General features: G+C 43.3%; 1 protein-coding gene across 12 annotated transcripts in view; it reads right to left on the bottom strand.

Moving 5' to 3' along the window:
• The window catches only part of bach2a (BACH transcriptional regulator 2a), a 76073-nt gene that overhangs the window by 46007 nt on the left and 12918 nt on the right, over nucleotides 1-17148 (bottom strand). For 3 of the 12 annotated variants that reach the window (XM_086094155.1, XM_086094158.1, XM_086094148.1), the window contains exon 1: nucleotides 34-1426. The exons of 4 other annotated variants lie outside the window; for them this stretch is intronic. The gene's annotated coding sequence lies outside the window, so the exon portion shown is untranslated. Of the gene's footprint in view, nucleotides 1-33; nucleotides 1428-7779; nucleotides 10295-17148 lie in introns of those variants that run through there. 5 more of the 12 variants (XM_086094150.1, XM_086094149.1, XM_086094157.1 and 2 more) reach the window with 4 other exon arrangements.

Raw genomic sequence — 17148 nt, 5'->3', positions numbered from 1 at the left:
TTTCGGGGTCGTGTGAGCATTTTAGTTGTTTACCTCACCAAGCTTGGCAGTAATAACATGGTAGCTTCGGTGACGCCGATTCAAAGTCATGTTGCATATCTTCATCTCCCAAATGCTTAAAAGAGCCTGTACCTCTGTTCACCTATCCATTCGATTTTCCTCCATTTTAAAATATTGCGACTAATGAAGACATCACAACTAGTAAATATTGTAAATAAGGTACGCTCGCAGTAACAAAAAAAACAACAACTGTATGCTCACAGTTAGGGTAATTCAATTCAAACAACCAATCATTGTTTGTTTGCACAGCACGCCCCCCTTTGCCATTCTGGGTACACACCAAGTCAAGTCAAAATACCCTCCTTAGTCTTAGGAGCTTAGGTAGTACCATTCCGCCTCCACCACCAGAAGCAGTTTTGTGTGTGAACGCAAACTTTGGACAAACTCCCAGGGTACATAGGGAAGTTTAATAATTGGTTCCTGCGGTGTGAAAGCCCCTATTGTAGGGAATATTTGATACGCCAAACACCGCCAATGCGGAGAGATGGTCAACTTCAAAATAAACCTTCCCATACCGAGTAATATGTGGAGCACAATGCCAAGGAACACTTTTATTTTGAAGTTGTTCCCGAGACCGTTTTGCCTTTCGCGGCGCAACGGATGACTTGACTCGTCTTGAGGAATGTGTGTCTGCCACTCATTGCCGGCGTAAACTATTGCGACCAAAGTGAACAAAACAACGTTGTCCTGAAATCACGTTCGATCGCCAATTAAGGGCACTAAAAGAAGACTTAATTACGCTGACATTGCATTGCACAGTGCCTGTTGTTAGTGTTTGGATGTCTACAGTGATAGCCAGTCAAGTCAAGTTTATTCATATAGCCCTTAATCACACTAGAGTCTCAAAGGGCTTCACAAGCCCACAGTTGACAAATATCAACGACATCCCCTAATCGAACCGCGTGCTACTGGTGCTAGCGGCTGCAGCTAGTGCCATTGGACTACTTTACTTTACTTGGACGTGATGATTGCACACTTTGATGCTGACAGCCGGACACAGTTACCGTTCCTAAAGATCAGTTTAATAAACTGAGCTCACTCAATTGTGCAGATGACAGTCGGCAAAATCACAACTGTGGTTCTGACGTCACTTTTTCTCACAGACCAAAAACTACTAATTTTGGAACTTCATTTGATACAAAGTGCTGTACAAGGAGTAAAAATTAGTATGGAAAAAGGGTAATGTAAAAGAAAAACAACACCAAATAAATTAATAAATATCGTAAGTGGGTAAATGAATAAGTAAATAAAATAACACAAGTAGGTAAGTAAATAAAATAAATAACAATAAATTAATAACAAAATATAGCAGGCACCCTAAAACATTGAAACAATGAGTCTTATGCCGAGTCAAACGGCAAAGATCAAAGATGTGTTTTAAGAGTGGGTAGAGAGGGAAGTTGCCTAATATTTAACAGAAGGTCATTCCAAAATCTATAGGGAGAGATTTGTCTAAAATCTCCCTAACTTTCTAGAAAGGAAAATAATGTGCTGTTAAGCACAATTTTAATTTAAGTTAAAAAAATATATATAAATTGTTTATCTAGAAATGAAAGTTGGTCGATCATTATTAAGTGGAAATATATTTTGAATGACTTCTGTATTTGTAATTGTTATTTTACCAAGCAAAAATATATTTTTATTCAAATACCTGATTATTCAATAGAATTTTCCGTAGGATATTTGAATACCAAAATATTGGATAGCTGTAGCACTAGAGGGGACTGCACCCACAGTGCTATATTGTATTATACATAATATAAATGGATAGGGGAGGACAGGCCATCAGGAATTTCATGAGTTTCCCAAATGTCCAGTTCATCCACTTGATGGACGGCTTGATGTTGGTCGAACAACGAATCGGCACGTTGGACACTGCACCACCGCTCCCCGGAATAAAGTTCAGGCTCAGGATTTGTTTTTACTTTACTGCTTATTCACAATAAAATTTCAACCTTTAAGTGTTTTTGTGTTGTTCCCTTTTTAAACAAAGGACAAAGTTTATTGATAAATAGAAAATACTTTATCAATGCCCCCCCCCCCCCCAAGAAACATTCCAACCATAACAAAATAATTGTTTTACGTTCTTAAAAAAAAGTGCGCAAAGTGATCATAGGAAAACAATGTTAAACAAATATTTTATCGTATACTGTTCAGAAGCTACAAATATAAAAGTTCCCAGTGGATCCGATCGAAAAATTAGCAAAATTATCTTTGAAATTGTCGTTTTGTTTTTTTCTAATGTGGGTCAAATATGGCATGTGAATGAAGTGGCTTATGCTACGTTCACAATGCAGGTCTTAATACTCAATTTAGATTTTTTGGGGTGAAATACGATTTTTTTTGTAAGCGTTCACATTACCTATTAATTGCGACCTCAGTCTGTCTGCTGTGTGGACGTAATGCGTCCCCAAAGTGACCCCATGCGCAAAAGAGGATACAACGTCACTCACAACACCGTTTGTAGAAGTAAATACATATGGTCCAGCAGCGTGTCAGGGCCACGGACTTTTAAAAGTCCGTCGTCGGGGCTCAGATTTTTACCATCTCATATCAACAGAGGAGTGATGCAGGAGGAAGAAGAAATAATATTTTGTGAAAATGAGGCAAGCCTGTTCAGCGCCTCATCTCACGGCGAACTCTCCCTTTTTTCTTTCCCGAACGATGACGTCACATCATTGCTACGCGTAATATATGAGCCGTCTGCGTGGCTAAATTACTAATATCACCATCACAAATGTCATCTTTATACTTCATGTTTCAAGTGGGATTAAATTAAAGTGAAATATAAAGTCACAACATGTTACTCGAAACAACTTTGCCGATTCATGTACGTCTCACCTCACGGATGCGTCAAGCATAAATCAAGCGTAATGCCCCCGCCAGCGCGGAGCGCATATTGGACTTTTAATGACGTCACGGTTGGACATATGCGACCTGGCCGTTTAGACTGAGGTCGCATAGCAAAAAATTCGGATACGTATCCGATCTAGAACCACATATGAAAGTGACCCAGGTCGGATGTGAAAAAATCGGAATTGAGCCATTCAGACTGACATAAAAAAGTCAGATACAAGTCGCATTTGGGCAAAAAAATCCGACCTGGGTCGGATTTGCCTGCAGTGTGAACATAGCCTTGGTTAATTTCAGTATGGATTTAGCGCAAACCAGTCAACAGGATGAGCTCTCATGAAATTCATGGTTGAAGTAACCACTGCAATAGACAATCAATTATATTCAATAGGATTTTTTATTGATCTAAAAAAAGTTTTTGATACGATAGGTCATGGTTTATTATTGCAAAAAAATTTGTATCAATATTGTGTCAGAGGAGTAGCTCATTCCTGGTTATGTTCTTATTTGAGTGATAGATGGCAATATGTATCTTATGATCAAAATTATTCTGTGTCTTTAGAGGTAACATGGAGTCCCACAAGGGTCAATCCTTGGGCCAAAATTATTTATTTTGTATTTGAATGATGTATGTATCTAAATTTGTTAATTGCATTCTTTTTGCTGACAACACAACTTTTTTCTGTTCTGGGACCCACTTAAATTATTTGATTACCAATGTTGAATGTGAAATAAAATTGGTTAAAAAATGGTTTGACCTGCATAAGTTATCTTTAAATACAAGTAAAACAAAATGTCTGATATTTGGTAATCGTAAAATGGATTCAGCAGTTAAATTGAGAATAGGGGAAGTGGAAATTGAAAGAGTTTTTGATATGAATTTTTTAGGTATTATTTTGGATCACAAATTGAAATGGAAAATGCACATAGATTACGTTAAATCAAAGATAGCAAAATCAATTGCCATATTATATAAAGCGAAGGATTTTTTGAATCATCATGCTTTGTATATTTTGTATTATTCTTTGGTTTTGCCTTACATAACATTGTTTGGAAATATGGGGAATGCATATCCCACACATACAAGGTCAATATTTATTCTATAAAAGAGAGCTATAAGGATAATAACAAACCATCAAATTAGTTATTTATTAAGTTAAGAGCTTTGAAATTTGAGGACTTGGTTATTTATAAAATTGCACTTTTAATGTATAAATTGTATTATAAACAGCTCCCTAGTCATATAGAGAATTTGTTTAAGATAAAATAATATAGACACGATCTCCGAAGGAAGGAGCATTTTGAAAGAATAAAATATAGGACTAAATTAAAAGATCAATGTATTACTTATAAGTGTTGTGAAGGTATGGAATCACCTTGATGAATTAAAAGGGTGTCAGACAATTTTTTTATTTTAAACGTTTGTTTAAAAAAAAAAGTTATTGAAAAATATGAGAATGTAAGTTGATGTTTGGATCTTGTTTTTGTTAATCTTATCATTTATGTGTAATATTTGAGTTAATCGTTTTGTGTGGCGAAAATAAGCGTGAGCTTCAGCCTATGCTTTTTTTTATTTTTTATGACTGACCTGTGTGTTGTATTTTATTTTATTTTATGACTGATTGAAATAAATTGTATTCACTCATTCATTCATTCAGTTAAGGTTGAATTAAGGCTGATTTCCGGCACCAGTTGTCTGACCCAGCGTAGGGCCACAGTAGAGCCAGCTATGGCATAGATATGGGCCTTATGTGGCCCAGATGTGGCCACTAAAGGACCATAATTCATTGAGGTATCTAGGCCAAGGGCAAGTTGTTTGTGTGGTCCACCATTTGGGCCACACCATATATATATATATATTTTTTTTTTCTTTCTCTTTTTAAAAGAGCTCAGTATTGTTCATTCGGAAATGTCATCATCATTGCTCTTTATTTTTTTTTTATACATATATATATATATATATATATATATATATATATATATATATATAATTTTTTTTTTTTGTGTGTGTGGGTGAGTATGTGTATGTGCGTGCGTGCGTGCGTGTATTTGTTAGCTCACCAAAAACCTATTAGAAAAAATCCCATATCGTTCACCTAAACCGAACACCGCCGTCAGGAGACCCGAGGGGACCAAAGAAAACCAAGGAAGGTGAAATCCAGCACCGACCAGACACCACCCACCGGGCCACCCACCAGAATTCTTCCCCAACCCAAGAAACATCTAGATTCCAACAAATCCAAAAAATAAAAAAATCAGGGAGACCTCAAGAGACCGAAGGAGAGACTGAGGAAAGGAAGGAAGGACAGACGAAGCCGAGTGAGATCCACAGACACCAGCCTCCACCGATTCAATGACCTGAGGAGGAAACAGATTGTGTCTGAGTTTCGGTAGATGCTGGTGTGGTAGATCTGGCATGCATGAAAATCTCCACCAAAGAGGGGAGCCGTCGACCCCCGCCGGAACAGAGCAAGCGCAACACCTCAGGGCCCCCCAGGCCGCGGCAGCGCCAAAGGACGACCCCCGGGCCCCGCCAGGGCCACCGGCCGGAGAGCAAACCCAGGAGCAGGAGCGCCCCCCACCCCAACACGGCCCGCGCCCCCGACCCAACGCAGCAGGACGGGGCACTGCAGGCCCGCCAGGCACCCCACCGGCCCCCAACCCCCCCGCACCCCATCCACCCCCGCCACCCACCCCAACCCAGCCCCAGCCGCCCCCAGGTCCCCAATCCCCCAGACACCCCCCCCCCCCAACAAAACCGCCCCCCCCCCCCGACCAACCGGCAGCTCCCCAACCCCCGACCCCCAGCCTCCGGGGACCACCCGCACCCAGGCACCGGCGCCGAAGAGGGGCCGGACAGCGGAGCGGAGAGGGCAGCCGCGCCCACCCCACACCCCGCCGTGTGGAGGGACGGAACACCGGGGGCAGAAGGGGGAGATGGGGGCACCGGAGGACGGCCGACACCCCCGAACCCCAGGCCCAGCGGGGGAAGGCCCCGGTCGTCACCCCAGCGTTCTTTGTGAAAGTTAACCCCTGTTACTGATTCCGCCAGCTCGCCGACTGGCGAACTCTACCCCTAAACCGTGAATGTGACCCCACCCAGTGTATATACAAGTGTGTGTGTGTGTGTGTGTGTGCATTAAAAAAAAATTAGATAGGGGTGGGGCCACGGACAGGGGACCGCAGCACTGCTCTATACCGCGGCCCCCAACCGATGGCACCCCCACAAGCCCCCCCCCCCCTAGTTGTGTGGTGCATTAAAATTGGAGGGGAGTTGTAGGGTGAAAACGGTGTTATGTGCCCTATATGTCTATAAAAGTGTATTGTGCAAACCTAGTGTAGTGAGTTAAGAGGAGCGACCAGCGGGGCCCTCCCCAACCGGGCGGGGGCAGGAGGCGCACCCGCCCACCAAGCCCCCACCCACCCCACCGGGCATATGGGACCAGCCCGGCGGGGCGAGCCCGGATACTGGGGCCCGCCCGAGGTGCCAGGACGCCTACCGGAGCGGGGCGGGCACAATATCAAACCCCAGCCACCCCCGCCGGCCCCCGGAGCACCGAGACCCGGGCCATGGATGGAGCCCCTGGCCCAGGGGAGGGGAAGGAAGGCGTACCGGGGAGGGGGAAGGGAGGGGGGAAGGAGACGACAAGAAGGGCAGGGGGCAGCGGCAGGGCCGCAGAGAGAGGGAGAGAGGAGGAGGAAGGGCGACGAGGGAGAAGGGACAGGGAGGAGGAGGAAGGGCGACGAGGGAGAAGGGACAGGGAGGCGGAGGACGGGCGGGGAGAGGCGAGGAGGGAGAGGCACACACATATTTGCTGACTGGGATGGCCGATCGAGGTCGCTAAACTAAAATATGTAACACTTGCTCGTTATTAGGCATCTTTTTAAAACAACCTATGTGGTCGTATTTATTGGAGGACTGTCTCGCTGTCACTCTGGCAACTGAGACAGCCAGATCACTACTTGCTCCTTATCCATATCACGTGACCACTGTACCTGTCATGACGCACGGGTGCATAAATCTCCCAACTATTAATTAAATTATTAAAACATTTTTTAACTGTATTTTACTTCATTTGTTGCACATATTTTTAACTAAAACATATTATTTCCATAGTATATAGTCAATATATATATATATATATATATATATATATATATATATATATATATATATATATATAAATATATATATATAGTATCGCTTTGTTTCTCTCACTTGCTCACACAATTTTATTTTTCATACTCGCAACGCATTGTGCTCTACATCAACCGGTTGAGTGACCATCGATGTTCACTACTTTTCACAGTGCATTGTGGATAATTTTGAGTGCGCACTACATTTGTTTCTTTTGGACGTTCGGACACTCCTACAAAATTGGGTGACCCCTTAGTATAGTGCAGTGGGGAGTTGTGTGCACATTCGACACAGCCCAAATCTCTCCTCTTCCATCTATAACTGCTTCACACATCAAAGCGTATGTAGGAATGGAAAAAAAGATTTGTTGGTTTGTTATTATTGTTAATGCTGCTCAATGTAGAAATTTGCCCCAAAATATCTTTGAAATAGCCTTTTTATTTGACCATTTATGACTCAAACATCTTCTAATTCGCAGATTAACAATTTAGCTGTACTAATGGGTACTCCTGTGAGCGTATTCAGCCTGGATTTGAGTTTAAATTTCCCGCCCTCTGTCTGTGGATGTGACATCATGCGCGCATTGTGTATGTGAAAAAGGGAGTGTGCAGTTTCATTTTTCAGCCACCCACAGCAATAGCGATTAAGCAGCTCTAATGTTATATTATGTACAGTGGAACCTCGGAGTTTGAACGTCACCCAAGCAAAGCAAGCTAAGCCGAACATACCTTGAAAACGGGTAGCTGAGTGAAGCCGAGCGATGCCGAATGCTCACGTTGCGGTCGTTGAGATGATACACTGTTCATTTCCATTCAGATCGTGAATATTCCCAGAGGTGCTCCATACACGCGAGTGCATTTAGATTTTTCCACGGCAATTTTCTTCGCCATGGGCCCAAAGAAAGACAACAGTGCTAGTGGCAGCAAATAAAAACATACAGTGCTACGAACCACAGTAGAATTAGGAAGGAGATTATCACGCAGTTGTAACTACCGTGACTACTTCTGTAAATACTGGCACGAGGACCCCCCTTAGCTGTTCAACAACGTGCCTGACGTTAAACAGCGCACGCAAGGACCGCTTAGTAGTCTAACAATATGCCCAATGTAAAATACACAAACTCAGCACTGAAAGCTAGCATTAACATAGCATTTATCATCCAATGATGCCATCACACCACAACGGGTAAGGTAAGGTATTTTTATTGTTTGAATACTGTACTGTACTGTAAATTTAAAAAACAATTAGAAATTAAAATAGGTATTTTCTGTTTTTGGAGCTTGGGAGCGGATTAATTGCATTTACGTTATTTCCTATGGGAAAAAAATGTTCGGAGGTTGAACAATTCGGCCTTTGAACACTTCGCAGGAACGAATTGTGTTCAAACTCCGAGGTACCACTGTATTTTGAAAATGCTTTGTGACAGCTGCAGCTGTTTGAAAGCCCTATGTAAATAAAGATTCCTTAACAATTTTGCATGGGCGGGCATTTTATATATTTTTGCTGATCCATCATTCGTCGGCGCCCAGTGCCCCCCTTCCATCATCATCAGTCCGCCATTTTATCAAACCGAACCAACCCGTAATTAGCAGTCCGTCGTTTTATTTTACTCACGCTTCCATCATCACTTTGTCACCACTATTTTACAACTGACTGAATTCAGGTGGGAATTCCGTCAGTCCGCCATTGGCGTCACTAGTCCTTTAAAAGGTGGGGTCATAAGGTTTGACCGTTTGTGTTTGTAAACAAACAATTCAAAACAGACTCCTCCCATGGCTCAACCTCCATCCTTCTCGTCAACATTGGGTCTGCCTTCAGCGACACGCCCGCCGCTCTGTGATTGGCTGGAGGGGTAAACATTGACTTTCCGCCCAGAATCGTCCCTCTTATAGCAAAACACAACAAAATGGCAAACTACAGGTTGGAGGGGTGGTGGTCAGGGTTTTTCCTCTGTACAAAGTATGGAGGCGGCCACCTAATTTGCTCGCCGCCTTCAGCCTGAGCGACTGATATCGCTCAAAACAGTGCTCGTGTTGATTGAGCTCTGCAGCAACGTATTTTAACTGCAGTTGCAGCGATGTGCCATTTTGGAGGCGCTATATCAACAGCAGTGTACCGAAGAGACCTGAAGCAATTACCGAAGAAGAAACTGATCACGGAGCAACTCCTTTGCACACGGCCATTTTCAAGTAGCAAGCGAGGCAGAGGCAACCCCCACCAAGTTCATTCCCATTCTGTTTGTGCCGATGTTGGATGCAGCTGGGTCGTTCCTCACCTGCGACATGTCGTCACTCCAGTGATGGCGCTCAGAGCCACAGTGGCCATTTCCACCGCCTTTTTTGTTGCCCATTCTGCATTTTTCTGAGATTTTGATGCAGCCAGAGGGCTCCGATCTCTAGTAGAAGCATCCCAGCCACCAGCGTGATGAACAATTAGATGTCTTCGATGATTGAGGCTAGACACAGCGGCCGCCATTTTCCCCAGCTATCTTCTGCAAATCCAGACATGAAAGTTCCACCCGGAAATGAGCGATGACTAGGTCCAGTTCTCATTGTTGAGAAGATCTTGTCCAGAGCACTTAGTTCCATGTTGTTTTACAGGATAGAATCAGTACTTATTTCAGCAATCAGGAAGGTCGGTACCGGTAGTTGCTTTTCGAAGGCGTAACAGCTCCCAACTGATAAGTGATCAGTACTTGAGCAAAGATATCAGGTTCAGCTATGTTTACATTTTTTTCTTCTTTTTTAGGAACATCAAGCCTTGTTTAATTTTCAGGGTTTTCACCCAGATTTTGACCTTGTGTGCAAATGTCATCATATCCAGAAGAGTATCGATTTTCATCAGTGTATCTGTTAAATATAAGGCTGGCTGGCTTTTTTTTTAAAGCCAGCCAATTACCCTGTGTTGGTTACTCCAAAATCCAAGTGATGCCATTGTTGTACACCAGTACAGGAGATGGAAAATGATTTTAGTGTTGTTCTGATAAAACTTTGTACAAATACATGTTTCCCTCTCAAATCATATTTCAATTCCCTGGCCTGGAAGCTAATTTGCAAGTTATAAGGGAGGCAGTTTTTTGACGCTTTATACATTGTCTGCACATTCCTAAAGTTTATTAAATCATATAATTTCAATAATTTCGATTTAATAAATAATTTGTGTGTATGTGCATTGTAAGGAACATTGTGTATGATTTTTACTGTTTTTTTTCTGGAGTACTATCAAATGATGTAGGCGGCTTATATAGGTATTCCCCCAAATTTCAGCACAATAGGTCAAGTAAGGCAGGATCAGCGCACAATAAATTATTTAACATATTTTGAGCTCTAAATAGAATAGATATACTTCTAGCTAGTTTTTTTTGTTGTTGACTTATACGAGTATTCCATGTTAACAAGTCATCGATTATTATTCCCAATACCTTGTGTTCTCTAACACGTTCAATATTCACATTGCTGACTTCAAGGTTTATAGTGTCTTTAAGTACTTTTTTTTTCTTTTTACCAAATAACATAAATTTTGTCTTGTTAAGATTCAGTGAGTTTGTTTGCATTAAACCATTGTTGCAGCTTGTACAATTCTTCGTTTACACTTTGGGCCAGCTTGTTTAAATCCTCACCTGCACACAAAATATTTGTATCATCAGCAAAGAGTACCATTTTTAACACACTAGAGACATCTCATATGTCATTATGGGCCTGCTAAGCGGAGCAAGCAGCAGCGAAGCTGCTGCTTGCGGAGCAAGCAGGCACATATTACTATCCACCCTAGAAAAGGGTTTAATATTATTTTTACGGGAATTTTTCTAGTTTTTATATTATCTTCCAGCGACTTTTCCGCAAAAATGCGGCCCGAACCGTAGATCGCACCGGGACAAAAGAGGTATCAAACGATGCGGCTCGCTCTGACTCGCTGCGCTATTATTTTTATAAGAATTCCCAGTTACCATGGCGACGCTATTCCCAAAAAACTCCCAAATAAAGTCCCATAGGAATGAATGGGAATCCGAAAGAGATCAACTCCAATCAAGCACCTTTTTCAAAGACACGCTGCGCGCGCATACGTTAACCGACCGATATGAATTTTAGCTCATTTTGTTGGAATTTTTGTCATCTTTAGCTCAGTGTCAAAAAAAAAATTAAGGAATGAAAGCTCTCCCCCCTGTGCGGGTTCAAAGACAGTGAGCAAAGGGGTAAAAGTCGCCTTTCTTGCATCAGTTAGAGCGTGACTAATTAAGGTCTGAGTGGTGGGAACCAAAAAATATATTTCCAAAAGTTTCACTTCAACTCGTCACCATGGCCACAATCTTTGCTCACTAGACATCAAATTCGCACATTTTGTAGCCACAAGCCTCTGCTTTCTGAAGAACTAAGTTTTATTTGGCTAAGGTGTCATTTAGTACCTTTATTTTCACTTTAAGCGAGGAGAAGTCGCACATTTTTGATCTCTTTTCAATGTAATTTTCGCCGTTTTTGCCTCTTCATTTTCGATCAATCATAAGTTTTCAACCTGCTCTCATTTGGTCATTTTTCATCCGATTAAAAAACTGAGAACATGCTCGCGTTCCCCAAACCCTTGCCGTTCTAACGAGCCATTTCTGGAATCTGCATCTTCAACCGTTAAGTCGCGAGAGGCTTTTGTTTGAGGTGAGCGTAATCCTATACAAATCAATGGAGTGTTGGTGCGTGACGTCTCCTCACAACTTAAAATCAAATGTGTGTGCGTGAATGTGCATGTTTTGTAAAGGGGCAGTGAGATACTGTTAATTATGGTAGATTCCACATTTCTTGACCGATTTCAATGGTTTGAATTTTAAACTGTTCAGCTCATTGAAATGTTACTTAAAATCAAATGTGTGTGCGTGAATGTGCATGTTTCTTAAAGGGGCAGTAACATACTGTTGATTTTAGTTAACTTGCACATTTCTTGACCGATTTCAATGGTTGAAATTTTAAACTGTTCAGCTCATTGAAATGTTACTTAAAATCAAATGTGTGTGCGTGAATGTGCATGTTTCTTAAAGGGGCAGTAACATACTGTTGATTATGGTTAACTTCCACATTTCTTGAGCGATTTCAATGGTTGAAAGTTTAAACTGTTCAGCTCATTGAAAAGAGTTAGCAGGCCCATTCAAAATTTCCGCGGGAATTTTTCTAGTTTATGTATAGTATAAATAATTTAGGACCCAAGACTGAACCCTGGGGTACACCACATGTGACTGAGTCTATTCGACATGCTCCCTCTGATTGTCATATATTGATATATTTTAGATAAAAAGCTTTGTATCCAGTCTAGAGCTACACCTCTAATTCTGATTCTCTCTAATTTTTTTAAATAATATTTCATGATTTACTGTATCAAATGCTTTTTTTAGATCAAGGAAAATTCCAATAGAATATAGTTTTTGATCTATCGCATCTGTAATAATTTCCATGGATTCGGTCAAAGCTTGTCCAGTGGAATGATCTAAAAATGATTCCTAAAACCATACTGACTATCGTTTAATAGTTTGTGCTTTGTTATAAATTTATCAAGCCTATCATTAAAAAGTTTTTCCAAGATTTTTGACAATTGTGGTAATATTGAAATGGGTCTGTAATTGCCAAATTTGTGTGAATCTCCCCCTTTATAAATAGGCACAACTTTAGCAACTTTCATCTCGTTTGGGAACATCCCAGTCATAAATGAGAGGTTGCATATGTGAGTTACCCCAGGATTACACCGCATGTGCGTTGCGTGTCCGTTCCGCTCCATGGGTGCACCCAATTCGTTTTCATTTTGTCAGCTTGTTCAAATTACACTGGCTGCGTGTGCGCTGCGGATCAACTGCGGACCAGCTACGTTGTGCCGGAGCCCGCCGCACGGATAGACCTATTTTCTATTTTTGCCGGATGACGCATGCGTCGGCATCCATCAAATGGCAAACTAGCACAGAACACATTGAGCGGGACAGGAAGACCGACACAGTTTCAAAATATAAAAATTCCAGTTACTTTTCAGAATAAAATACCCGCCAGATCCTATTTTGCAATCATGTCAGCAAAACATCATAATGCTTAACGCTTAATTCACCGCAGCGAACATGAATGAGGAGAGATTTACAATGGAGGTGGAGCTCAGTATTGTTCAATCGGTACTTACCGATTCGACATGTCATCATCATTGCTCTCTCTCTTTATTTATTTATTTTTCCTTTTTTTTGTATGTGCGTGTGCAGGTGTGTGTGTGCATATGTGCGTGCCTGTGAGTGTGTGCTCATTAATTCACCTAAAACCTATTAAAAATCCCATACAGTTCACCTAAAGCGAATACTTCAGAATCCCGCTAGAGTCGTGAAGTTGTCCCGAGGAAGGATCAAAGAAAAGAAAGAAAAGTGAAATCCAGCACCGACCAGACATTACCTACTACCCACCGGGTTACCAACCAGAATCTTTCATCAACCCCAGAAATATCTAAATTCCAACCAATTAGGGAGACCTCAAGAGACCAACGGAAATACTAAGGAAAGGAAGGAAGGATAGATGAAGCAGAGTGACATCCACAGACATCAGCCTCCACCAATTCAGCGACCAGAGGAAGAAGCAGATTGTGTTTGAATTTCGATAGATGCTGGTGTGGTGGATCTGGCATGCATGAAAACCTCCACCAAAGAGGGGAGGCGTCGACCCCGGCCAGGACAGAGCAAGCACAACCCCCCAAGGCCCCAACACAGCCCGCGCCCCAAGCCCAACGCAGCAAAACAGGGCACGGCAGGCCCACCAGGATTCTGGTCCACCATCCGGCGTCTCAGGAGAGGAAAGCAGTGCACCATTAACACTGTGTATAGTGGAGATGGAGTGCTGCTAAACTCGACTCGGGACAGTGTGAATCGGTGGGTACAATACTTCGAAGACCCTCTCAAAGTCTTCCGAAGTCTTGGGACTCCGAGGTGGGCTCTCTTATCTCTGGGGACGAAGTCACTGAGGTGGTTGGAAAGCTCCTCGGTGGCAAGGCCCTGGGGGTGGATGAGATCCGCCTGAAGTTCCTTAAGGCTCTGGATGTTGTGGGTTCTCGCCTCTACAACATAGCATGGACATCAGGGACAGTGCCCCTGGATTGGCAGACCTGAGTGGTGGTCCGCCTTTTTAAGAAGGAAGGTGTGCTCTAACTATAGAGGGATCACACTCCTCAGCCTCCCTGTTAAGGTCTATTCAGGGGTGCTGGAGAGGAGGGTTCGTCGGGAAGTTGAATCTCGGATTTAGGAGGAGCAGTGTGGTTTTCGTCCCGGCCATGGAACAGTGGACCAGCTTTACAACCTCGGCAGGGTCCTGGACGGTGCATGGGAGTTCGCCCAACCGGTCTACATGTGTTTTGTGGATTTGGAGAAGGCGTTTGACCGCGTCCATTGGGGAGTCCTGTGGGGGGTGCTTCGGGAATACGGGGTACCGAGCCCCTTGAAAACGGGCTGTTTGGTCCCTGTACAACCGATGTCAGAGCTTGGTCCGCATTGCCGGCAGTAAGTCGGATTTGTTTCCAGTGAGGGTTGGACTCCGCCAAGGCTGCCCTTTGTCACCGATCACTGTTCATAGCTTTTATGGACAGAATTTCTAGGCGCAGCTGAAGCGTTGAGGGGGTCCGGTTTGGTGGCCTCAGTATAGCATCTCTGCTTTTTGCAGATGATGTGGTGCTGTTGGCTTCATCAAGCCGTGATCTCCAACTCTTACTGGAGCGGTTCGCAGCCGAGTGTGAAGCGATTGGGATGAGGATCAGCACCTCCAAATCCAAGACCATGGTCCTCAGTCGGAAAAGAGTGGCATGCTCTCTCTGGGTCGGGGAGGAGATCCTGCCCCAAGTGGAGGACTTCAAGTATCTTGGGGTCTTGTTCACGAGTGAGGGCAGGAGGGAGCGGGAGATCAACAGGCAGATCGGTGCAGCGTCTGCACTGATGCGGGCTCTGTATCGGTCTGTGGTGGTTAAGAAGGAGCTGAGCCAAAAGGCGAAGCTCTCGATTTACCGGTCGATCTACGTTCCTACCCTCACCTATGGTCACGAACTGTGTGTCATGACCGAAAGAACAAGATCCCGGATACAAGCGGCCGAAATGAGTTTTCTTCATAGGGTGTCCGGGCTCTCCCTTAGAGATAGGGTGAGAAGCTCAGTCATCTGGGAGGGACTCGGGGTCGAGCCACTGCTCCTCCGCATGGAAAGGAGCCAGTTGAGGTGGCTCGGGCATCTGGTTCGGATGCCTCCTGGACGCCTCTCTGGAGAGGTGTTCCGGGCATGTCCCACCGGTGGGAGGCCCCGGGGACACGCTGGAGAGATTGTCTCTCGGCTGGCCTGGGAACCCCTTGTGATCCCACCGGAGGAACTGGTTGAAATGGCTGAGGACAGGGAAGTCTGGGCTTCCCTCCTAAAGCTGCTGCCCCGGATAAGCAGTAGTAAATGGATGGATGGATGGATGAATATTCAATGTTTTCATATAATTGTTTTTAAATTTAAGTAGGCCAAGTTCATAATTATTGTCTGTTTTACCCCCAGGATTGGATGACCAGTTGTCGAAATCCTCAGTGTGGGGATTAAGGGTTGACGAGACAACTGACGTCTCTGTGACAAAACAACTGGGTCTAGTTGTGAGGTAACATTGCTTAGTGCAATTAAATACAATTGTGTATTTAAAAATACTTAAACTAAGAGATATTGTTTTTTATGTTTAGTTTTTTTAGGACCCAACCATGTGGGAAGCAATGTAGTCCAAACCAGGGTGTTGCATTTGGGTGGAGTGTCTGCTGGGGATGCTTCAACTCTGTATGACAGCATCCTGCAAGTCATCAGAGATGACAAAATGCTGCCAACCAACAAGCTAGCCTCCTTTGCAAGTGATGGCGCTGCAGTAATGATAGGGGAATTTTCAATTTATTTTTGTTTTTGCATTTACCTTTTAACATTTTATAAGATTGACAGTGTTATTGTGTTGTTGTTTTTTAAAATTATTATTTTAGGGAGAAAAGATGGGCTTGGGAAGAGACTACAAGACTCATTCCCTGGCCTGATAACCGTAAACTGTGTGGCACATAGTCTCAATCTGGCAGTGTCAGACTGCATTAAGGATCAGAGGGCAATTCATTACCTCACTAAATATGCCAGGACTGTTGGAACAATCTTCTGGTTCTACCAGTCCTCAAGTAATAGGACCAGCAGTCTCAAGGACATGGAGAAGCTTTTTGAACTCCCCCAAATCACACTGCAGGTTAGCAATATTCAGTGCTTTTTATTTTTTTTGTCATTTACCAAATATTTTTGGTAGGGAGGAAACACTACCAGATGGGAATCTAATAAGGAAGCAACAAATGTGATGCGTAAAATTCTGCCTGCTCTCATCGCCGATCTCTCACTCCTAGCCCGGAATGAGCTAAATGCACTGCATTCCTTTGTAAAGGACAAGTTATTTCCCCCTGCCCTGTGCCTAATGCAACTTGTGCATGAGAAGATTCACCTGCAGTTTTTGGTTTTTCAAAAGAGAAAACTTTTTTTCTCTCAGGTGGAGCAGCAGGTATGAGAAACAGTCCTTGGGTTTTCTGTTAATTGAAATGCTGTTACTAGCAAAGCTGTTGTGTTTTATATCTGGGCACAGTGCTGAAATCATCTCTGCCACAGCTGAAACAGAGCACCATGGTCAAAGACCGCTGGCAAGCATGGCTCCAGTCTGATGCTGGTCTGGTGGAGCCTCTGCAGGAAGAGGTCCCTGCATATTTCCATGATGATGTGTGGGGGAGCTTCAAAAACACTGTATGTATTATGAATGTATTTGTGTAATGTGAACGGAAGGACTGTTATTTTATTTTATTTTTTTAAACATGTACAGGTGATGGAGCCATTTCTGACTGCACTGACTGAGAATATTGACAACAGATTCCCAAACACCAGCAGTTTGTCTGTCTTCAATGTGTTCTCCCCCAGGCAAATTTTGTCAAACTCTAGTCCAGAATATGGGGATGCTGAGATAAGGACACTGGCAGAGAAGTTTTCAAGACTGAGGGAGTCTGACCTGTTGTCTGAGTGGAGCTCATACAGACTGTGAGTGGGGAGTCCTGATCTGAAGGTACCGGATGTGTAGACTT

This window comes from Leptonotus elevatus, chromosome 14, assembly GCF_054856555.1.
Source record: "Leptonotus elevatus isolate MCC_2025b chromosome 14, RoL_Lele_1.0, whole genome shotgun sequence".
In the NCBI taxonomy this organism is placed as follows: Eukaryota; Metazoa; Chordata; class Actinopteri; order Syngnathiformes; family Syngnathidae; genus Leptonotus; species Leptonotus elevatus.
This window is presented reverse-complemented; position numbering and strand designations above follow the sequence as displayed.